The sequence below is a fragment of the Vombatus ursinus genome, unplaced genomic scaffold (assembly GCF_900497805.2).
Source record: "Vombatus ursinus unplaced genomic scaffold, bare-nosed wombat genome assembly UNPS02014973.1, whole genome shotgun sequence".
Classification (NCBI taxonomy): Eukaryota; Metazoa; Chordata; class Mammalia; order Diprotodontia; family Vombatidae; genus Vombatus; species Vombatus ursinus.
In genome coordinates, this window is record NW_020954751.1 from 2,263,297 (window position 1) to 2,273,670 (window position 10,374).

General features: G+C 35.1%; 1 pseudogene; it reads right to left on the reverse strand.

Annotated features, from left to right (window-relative positions):
• Positions 1-2,708: 2,708 nt before the first annotated feature.
• On the reverse strand, positions 2,709-3,526 carry LOC114030628 (annotated as a pseudogene).
• Positions 3,527-10,374: the final 6,848 nt, after the last annotated feature.

Genomic DNA, 10,374 nt, shown 5'->3' on the forward strand with positions numbered 1-10,374 from the left:
CCCCATTTCCTAAATCAAAAAAAAAAAAAAGAAAGAAAACCCCAAATGGGGTCATAAAGAGTTGGACACAACTTAAATGACTCAACAACAGCAACACCAACACCAGCAACAAGTGAATATATGATAGTTCACTCAAAACACCCAGAAAAATACTAATTACTGTAAATCTCCAGTCTAACAGATAGCCATCTCTCAAGGTATTGTATATTAACCCCTTAAGGCAAAAATAAATAGTTAAGACTGGAGCTTGTTGACACTAAGTTGGCCCAAGACGTAACTTAAATATATACTAGTCCGTGTATAACTTCATAATATTCATAATCACAAATTATCACAAATATTACTTCTATACTATAAACAAACTTGTTCTCTTTACCCTTATGCAAGGAGTATTTACAATAGAAGAGGGGATCCCATTTTTCAGTAAACCAATTCATTATTTTAGAATTTCACAATATTTAGCAAGTTCTTTCATAGGACTGATAAGATTTTATGACCTTGCTCAAGCAGATGATCCCCAGGACCCTGGCAAATTAACAAATAATGAGATTTTATAAGGTCTTTCCTTTGTACTTTTTCTCACACAGTAATTAATTATTATTTTTCCCTTTTAAAGTATATCCAATTAAATATTTCATAGGTTTTAACATTATGACAATAACCTCTAAAAACTTAATTAACAATTTCATGGTATTGAGATTAAAAGCAGTTAAATTTTCCAATGATACAATTGCATTATCTTCTTAAGAGTAATTCTTATACAATGGATTCCCCCAAATCACAATCCAAGAAGAATTAGAAACACAATAATAACATTCTCAAAATTATGTATTTAAAAAATGAAACAAAACTTTTTGCCAGCCAAATGAGATCAATTCAGTTGAATACATTTCCAGATTATCTTACATAGAAAACCACTCACTTTCTCATCTTTAGCATTTTGTACAAATCACATTTAAATACCAATATAGAGTTACCCAGCATGGAGTAATTACATTCAATTAAAGAAATAATAATGGTATTAATAACAATAGATAACCTTCACATAGTGCTTACCATATACTGGGCATTGTGTTAAACATTTAAAAATCATTATATCATTTTGATTCTTACAACAGCCCAGGAGGTGGGTCATCATTCCCCTTACAGATCAGGAAACTAAGGTAAACAGAGGTAAGATAACTTGCTTAAGGTTGCACAGCTAACAAATTTCTGATACAGGATTTTGATTCAGTGTTTTTTTGAGCTGTGATTGCCTTTATGTGAAATAGTAAATGTAGTTTGTATTAGGTTCTAATTTACCACAATTATCTATTTAGCTTCGGAACAAAATTCCATCTAAATCAAATATGGATTTTTTATCCAAAGTGCCCTTTGATTTTTATAGGAAAAAGACAAAATGACACTGTATTAGAAACTGACAATATTTTTATAGGTGAACTCAAAAATGAGTAGTTTGATTACAGAACTAGTGATGTACTAACAGCATAATTTGGATTTCATATAACTATACAGAAATATGTGCAATTCAAAAAAACCTTACTCCCCATGAAAATACAAAAATTATAATCTGAGACACAAAATATCTATTTTCTTACTAAAAACTGCATAAACATATAAAATAGCATTAAAACACAGCTTTATAATGATGAAGATCAACTATATAAGACAGTCACTTTTTCTTACAAAGGTGCATTAATTACCTCATAAAATATTTTCTACATGACTAATTGTTTTAAAATTGTGTTATTTTCAAATTGATAAGCCCTGCATTACATTTTGATGAGAAGAACCCTCTTGGAAAAATACTTTGGTATATATCTTGAGGTGATCATAAAATTCTCTAAAATAATTTTAGGGGTTTATAAACATTTCTTTCTATTAAAGCATAGTAGAATAAGAAATGTATATTCAGTTGCATATAGAATTAGCACATGATTTATTATGATCCATTTAGAGAAACTTAGCACATCTAAGCAGCAAAATCAATACTATTTTTTAAAGTCTCAAATGTTTGTACTGTTTTGTTCTCTACAAAAATGTTTTTATAAAATGATTGAAATATTTCTTTGAAAGTTTTATTTTCAGTTCATTTAGGTTGGACATTTTGAAGGACAAAACCTGAAAAATAATTACACCCTGTTTTTTTCCCCTAAGCCTCTTGCAAACAAACATTTTTTTGAAGATCATTTTAAAGACTTGACAGTTAAGTAAAGTTCATATAATTTATACATTTTACAAAGCATTAGCTTTTCTTTTAAATGTGCAGTTTAGAATACTGGCAGACAAAAATGTACATAAACAATTGAAAGGAGCAAATTTCAGAACCTAGTAAGTAATGAAAATCTGTACCAGTAAATTGTTGATTAAAAAAACCCAACACACCAACATTCCATTAATAAATTGTCTCGGTTGCAAGCTTTCTTGACAACTATTATCTGGGAAATTCAAATTGTCAAAAATTCATGTTCTGTTTATCAGCTACCATTGTGAATATTAATTCTAATAGAGGTTCCAATTGTTCCAGGAGCTTGCTTGAGGTCCTCTTATTTCTATTAAGTACTGTCACCAGTGTCTTGTAAATAAAATCTTTATTTTTCAACTCCTAGTTTCAAAAGTTTCATTTTTGGCCTTTTAGTCTATAAAATTCTATATAAAAAGAAAATCCATTTAATGTTTAGATAAGTCCATAAAATTTAATCTTCTTTTTAGACACTTTTATGGTAGTAGAGATCTTTTAAAGTTTTTAATTCTTCTATTAAAGTTGTGTTTTGATTTTCCAAGACTGCAACTTGATTTTCCAGAAACAACATATTCTTGTTCTTTCTATGACATTCTTGAGTGGCTTCTTTATTTTTCATCATTATTATTTCTCTTTTCAACTGTGGATCATCTATTTAGCTTGTCTGAGATGTCAAGTGTCTAGAGATGTCATCCCTACTATCTGTGGAAGATTAGTATTTGCTGCTGTGATGTGTATCTGATAAGTATGCATATCTCCTGATGCAGCCTGTACAACTGCTTGGTTGTTAGGGCCAAGTATCTGCTGTCCATCAGGAGTCTGTGCATCCTGAAGAATTGTTCTTTGTTGAATACTGCCTGCATTTGTAATTTTTAATGTCTGCAGCCCCATTTATGCTTGGACTGGCCAGCTGTGTTCCTTTTGGGGCAATGACAATGTACTGTCCAGTGTTAGTCCAGTAGTTAGGATTTGGGATAGTCATAGATTTGACTGTTGAAACTCCAGGATTTTCTCCAATTCCCTTCCTATCTCTCGTGACTTCTGAAGAAAAATCTTTCAAGATTTTTCTGTAAGATGGGAGCATGCTAAAATCCCCAGAGCATTCTGTGAAGAGCCTATACCATCAGATGAATCCTGAAAATATTCACTCTGTGACCAGGATGATACCTGCACTGTCTGCACTTGTGTGGGGGTGGAGGGAGCAGTCTGCATGCTCCCCTGACTCTGTACTTGCTTTTCAGAAAGATTTTCAACTGTCATTAGTGCAGTTCTTTTTAGTGACATTCTGACTTTGTTGAGCTGGTTTACTGGGAGGGAGCATTCCTTCCCTGAAGAATCCAGTTCCAAGCTCAGGTGTCTCTACTACCTGCCCTTTGTCAGTCCCTCCTGGGGACAGCCTAGGTTAATCTGTTCATCTTCTTCCCTCATGCCCTCCCTCTAGGTGCAGGTGGAGGCAGGCAGAATCATGGCTAGAGGCTGGCTAGGTGGGTCAACTTCTCCATCCTCATCTGGGTCACCAGCGACCTCAAATTTGGATTTTTAATCACTAATGGCAACATTTAAAATCTTAAAAAAAAATTTCCCCGAAGGCCATTAGTCGGCAGTACTTCAAAATTTAGAGCCCATTGTTATCAGTTAGTTCAATTTCAAAGATTTGTGGTGACACTCCCAACTCTCCTTAGCTTTCTTTTTCTCTTAAATCACCCAAAGAGCCAAAGCAATCACTTTTGTTTTTTCAACCTAAACCCACTCAAATACTTAAAGAGGATGTTCTCACCTTTTTTGGAGACATCTCCTATTCTCTGTAGTTTGATTTTTTTTTAAACTGGAGGTTCCTTATATGAGGGCTTCATATTCCCATCCTGCTTTCAGGATCCATGAGGATGTTGTATTCCTCACACAACAATGAAAATATACTCATTTCTAATAGTTTTTCAAGGACAGAATTTTAGTATACTAGCTTGAAATAATTCCACGTGCCAAATATATTCCTATAGTTTACGAATTTTCAAGAAGAAGCACGTAATGTTTCTCAAATCCTTCTTATGCCATGGAGATCAAAACCTCTCTCAAAAATCTCCAAAACCCTTTTACTTTCAACCTTACTTGCTTAAATTCTCTGTCTGTCTGTCTGTCTGGGTCTCTCTGTCTCTCTCTGTCTCTTTTTTTCTCTCTCTATCCCTCCAGTGGACTTTGATTAAAGTTTTTTAAAACAGTGCCTGTCCCATTCCTTTTCTATTCTGATCCTACATTACTCTTTCATATCTCAGTCTATGAAGCTAATCTTCACTCTACTGAATATTTTTGTTACAATTTTACACAAGTTTTTATTGCAGAATGTTGTTGTTTAGTCATGCCTAACTCTTCATGACCTCATTTGAGGTTTTCTTGGCAAAGATAATGGAGTGGTTTGCCATTTCCTTCTCCCACTCATTTTACAGATGAGGAAACCAAGGCAAACAGGGATAAATAACTTGTCAAGGGGCACACAACTAGTAAGTGTCCAAGACTGGATTTAAACTCAAGTCCTCCTGACTCCAGGTCTGGCACTCTATTCATTGTGCTACTTAGCTACCTCTTATTGTAGAATACCAATTAAATATATTAGTGTTGCCTTTGAGGTTTTAGAAAGACTTTACTTCTAGTTTACCTAAACAATTAAATTCTATTATATCATTTGCAGAAGAAAATATAATGGTTAACACCAAGGCATTCTTCCAAATTAAATTGTACTTATTCTTTAGCAGCTTCCTTATTTAAACAAGCTTCTTTCTTTACATGGTTAACAAAAAGTTAATAACAGATAACTTCTTAAACATCAGAGAAATTTATACTGCAAACTGCAACTTTTTCCCCACCCCCCATAATCAGTGAATTAGCCTTCTCCCTTGCACTTAAAGTAATAAATCTGTCACTCTCCAGGCAAAGAATGATAAAAAACCCTAAGTGTTGTTTCTAGATAACTGTCACAGAATTTTTATTCTTTACACCCAATTCTACAGAGAGGTACCCTAAAACTCACTAAGATATTTCAGCACTTGAAGAAAAAAAAACTTTTAAACCATAATTTAGTAATTCAATCACAAATTTTGTCTCAAATTAGCCTAAAACACCATAAATCTCTGCAGACTAGAAAACAAAGATTCCCTTTCCTCTCATATGTCTTTATCTCTGCAAATTCCAACCTACCCAGGGTTTGAATTTGCAGAGGTAGAAAGAGACATTTTTTTTCCTCCAAAGTTCCTTCAGAAGATTTCTCAGAAAAGGTTTTTAATTCTTTATATTCCTTTTTCTTGCCAGATTACGAAAAGAAGTTAGTTTGTTTTACATAGATAATTTGATATGACAGATACAAAGGCACTAAATACCAGTGAGAAGCTCCTAAAAAATCAGTGTGCATAAATGAAAGTCCCTTTGCAGACTAAATTTGAGACTCTTCTTATATATCTTAAACTAATTTTGCTTTATGTTTAGTTACCCCTTTTCTAACTGGGAAGAATCCTGTTTCCAGGCTTCCCCAGTCCTTTCTTGAAAGATTTTGAAGTGCTTTGGGAGGGGGCATTTGTCCAGGTTGTGTAATTGTCAATTATTGCCAAAAAGTTGTACTAAACACAGACAGAGAAGCAAAGTTACAACTTTCCCAATAGCTTTCCCTTGGCTTGAAAGAGTTGAGAGTTGAGCCTGAGGTAACATAGCCTGTGAACCCAGTTCCTTTGACCCCAAATCTGGCTATCTTTTTAATGTCCCTTATTCAGTATGTATTAATTTGATTTTCCTCTCTGTTTTGATCAAATTTGCTAATGATTTGTTGATTTCATTTGTTTTTACTCCCCTCCCTCCACCCCAGTTTTGCCTATCTTTATAGGCTGTTTACCTATTCATTAACCATTATATATTTCAGCCAATCTGACCTAACACCCCCTTAACTCACAGGCTGGGTATCCCAGAGATGGCTTCCTCACATTCAAGGTAATCATGGGTTGGCATCATTAAAACCAGTTGTTCATGAGTCCCTGACAATTGGCTTATTTTTTATTGTCAGTTGGAGGACATAATTAGTCCAAAGTAAAAGCATTTAATAAAAGTATTATAAGAAAATTAGGAGTAAAACATTTCCTGAATATTCCTGAGATACATTCTTCCCTAACTACTCATACTCTCAGTGTGAAGAATGGACACATAGACTAAGGGCACATGTCATAGAAGACTGATATGGCCAAAAGCCAAGCTCTTTGAAATGAAGAATACCCAAGGAACAATAGTGTACTTGGGCTTAATTTATTTAAATTAAATTATTAAATTTATTGTTATTATTTATATTATAGAAATGCATTCATATATTTAAATTTATTAATTCAAATAATATTTACCATTGTTTATTAATTATATATTTATGTTTATATGATATAAATATATTTATTATTGTTTATTATTTAACTTATTTTATAAACTTTATTTCTTGGTTACCAAAGCCAAAATCTACCACAGGAGTCTATATCAATTATTGGGGTAGAGAGTATATACAACTCAACTGCTAAATTTCTGGCCAAATTACCATGACTCAGCACCTGTCTTAGAGGCCACCCTCCCAGGATATTTAGTTTTTCAACCTCTAAATTTATTTCCTCTTCCATTCAAATGAGTGGAATCTATAGTTGTGGAGGATAGCATAGAAAGAAGGTACAGGAACAAATTAAACCCTGGGAGCAAGGTCATTGTCTTTGAATGGACAATTTCTGTTTTCTGTCTGCCTTGTATATGTACATGAGATTGGCTGTAAGTCTGAACTATTTAGGAAAACAGTAGCATTTAGCTAAATACAGGCCACGTTTCTGTTTATATTCAAATAATTGAACCATTTAGTAATTCTCATGATTCAGAGATCAGAAGTGGTGGTGGTGGTTGTGAGTCTATTTTCTTGTGATTCAGACCTTTTTTTTTCTTTTGCATTGTTTCTACTCTGATCCAGAGACACTGGCTTCCTTGCTGTTCTCCAAAAAAGACCCTCAATCTCTCAGCTCCTGGCATTCTCTAGCTTTCCCCACATGTCTGGAATGTTCTTCCTCCTCCTTTCTGCCTCCTGGCCTCCCTGGTATCCTTATTTTCTTTTTTAATATATTTCTCCCCAAATTACATGTTAAAACAATTTTTAACATTAAAAAAAAAAGTTTTGAGTTCCAAATTCTATCCTTCCTTCCTTCCCTCCTCTCTCCTCCACCAATGGTATGCAATCAGATATAGGTTATACATATGCAATCATGTAAAACATTTCCATTTGGTCATATTGCATAAGAATACTAGAATAAAAGAAAAAGAATGAAAGTGAAAAATAGCATGTTTCAGTCTGTATTCAAACAATATCAGTTCTTTCTCTGGAGGCAGATATATATTTCATCATTAGTCCTTTGGGATTGTCTTGGATCATTGTATTGCTAAGAATAGCTGTCATTCAGAGTTGCTCATCATACAGTATTGCTGTTACTATGTACAACTGTTCTCCTGGTTCTACTCACTTTACTTTGCATCAGTTCGCGTAAGTCTTTCCAGGTTTTTCTGAAATCATCCTGCTTGTCATTTCTTATAGTACAATAATATTCCATCACAGTTATATACTACAGCTGTTTAGCCATTCCCCAATTGATGGACATTTGTTCGATCTCCAATTCTTAGCTACCACAAAAAGAATTGCTATAAACATTTTTTGAAAAATTAGGTCCTCTCCCTGCCTTTTTTATGTCTTTGGGATATAAACCTAGTAGTGATATTGCTAGATCAAAGGGTGTGCACAGTTTTATAACCCTTTGGGCATAGTTCCAAATGATTTCCAGAATGCTTGGATCAGCTCACGGCTCCACCAGCAGTGCATTAGTGTCCCAGTTTTACCACACCCCTCTAACATCCATCATTTTTTTTTTGGCCATATTAGCCAATCTCCTGGTATCCTTTGAAGTCCAACTAAAATCCTATCTTCTAAGGAAGATTTTGACAACCACTCAATTCCAATGCCTTTCTTCTTTCATTTCCCATTTATCATGTATATATAGCTTGTTAGTACATATTTGTTCACTTGCTGTCTCCTTTCATTAGATTGTGAGTTTCTTGAAGGAAGGGATTATTTCTTGTCTCTTTTCATATTTCCAGTGCTTAGCACAGTACCTAACACATTGACTGACTTTCTGGAATGCCTCATGGCTTTGTCTATTTAATTTATTTATATTGAGATTCTTAACTACCGGCTCAAATGACACCTTCTTTATGAAATCTTTCATTGCATCTCTAGACAGAAATGATATATTCCTTCTTTGAGCTCTTAGAATACCTTGTTTTTGCCTCTCTTAATATACTTTCACAGTCTTTTATTTTCTTTAGTAGAGTGTAAGCTCTGTAAAGCTAGTGACTGTCTTATTCATTTTTGCATCTCCTTCCATGCCAGTATGAAGGGACAGGGGAAAGTGGAAAAAATTCTAGATCAGTAGTTATAAAATTATAGTGTAAGGGAAGATACTGTCTCTTCTATATGTGGACATTTTATTTCTAAAAAAAAGCAGGTAGTAAAAGGATATTCATTTGAGAAAAGCAGTTTTAGACAATTCTAAGGATCTAGAAGAAAATGTACACTCAGAAAAATGTGCTGAGAGGACCTGCTTAAAAGCAACTAGGAATGGGTGGAGTTGGATTGGAGCCAAGATGGTGGAACAGAATGAAGGACATGGATTCCCTCAACAAAACTCTTCCATAAGAATGCGCCGGACTGAATCTTGGTCGAGAAATCCAAGAAAAAAAGATCACAGCGAGTCAGAAATTTTCAGCCCAGGTCAGCACAGGGAGAAAGACAGAGAAAAAAATAAATGAAAAGTAAAGCTCCAAAATTATGGAAAGGGTTGTCATGTGGGAAGGGTTGAGAGGAAGAAGAGAGCCTATGGGAAAAGGCTTACATTAAAGTAGAGTGAGAAAACTAATCATGGGAGGAAAGCATTGACAATAGAGGAAGAGGAACAAAAAAAATTCTAAGAAAGAAAAAAAAATAGAATTAGAGACACAAATGCAGGAAATAGCCAACAAAACTATCATAGCCTCAAATGTGAATGGATTGAACAATCAAATTAAACAAACGAGAGTGATTAGTTTGGATTAGGAAAAAAAAACCCAACTACAACAACCCACAATCTATTACTTACAAGAAACATGTCTAAGAAGCAAAGATAGTCACAGAATGAAAATAAGAGTCTGGAACAAAATTTACCATATGTCACATGATTCCAAAATGCAGGAATTGTAATCATGATGTTATCAGAAAAAAAAAAGAAAAGAAAAACTCAGTCACTCAACAGGCATTTATTAAGCATTTCTTGTGTGTCAGACATTCTTCTAAAGGTTGAACATGCAGAGAAAAGGTGGAGCCAAGATGGCGGAGTGAAAGCAGTGACTTGCTTGAACTTTCCCCCAAACCCCTTCAAATACCTGTAAAAAAAATGGCTCTAAACAAATTCTTCTGTTTTTATTTTTTTTTTGTCTAGGCAATGGGATTAAGTGACTTGCCCAGGGTCACACAGCTAGTAAGTGTTATGTTTCTGAGGCTGGATTTGAACTCGGTCCTCCTGAATCCAGGCCCAGTGCTCTATCCACTGCACCACCTAGCTGCCCCCAAGAATCCCAACCATGGCTAGATTATAAGAATCTGAGCCTAAACAAATTCTAAAGCAGCAGAACCCACAAAAAGACAGAGTGAAACAAATTTCCAGCCCAAGAAAACCTGGATGGTTGATCAGAAAGGTATATTGCGCCAGGTAGGGAGAGGAGCACAGTTCGGCATGGGCGCGCAGGCTGCAGTGACCCTGGAGCAGGCCTCAGAGGACTGAATCGCAGGCAGCTGTGGCGGTTTCCAGACTTCTCAATGCATGAACATGGAAGACGACTTAGAAGGTCAGTGGGAAAAGTCTGTGACTATGGTTAGAGAGAAACTAGGTCTCAGCCGCAAGTCCCAAGCATGGCCCGGGGCAGCGGCTGCCTCCTGAGCTTCTGGCCCACAGACTGAGGGGAATCGAGTGGCTGATTAGAGGGGGCTTGCAGGGATCTTTTTGCCAGTGCTGAGGCAGGAATCTCTTGCTTTGCCCATGTTCAGATCTGGGTCA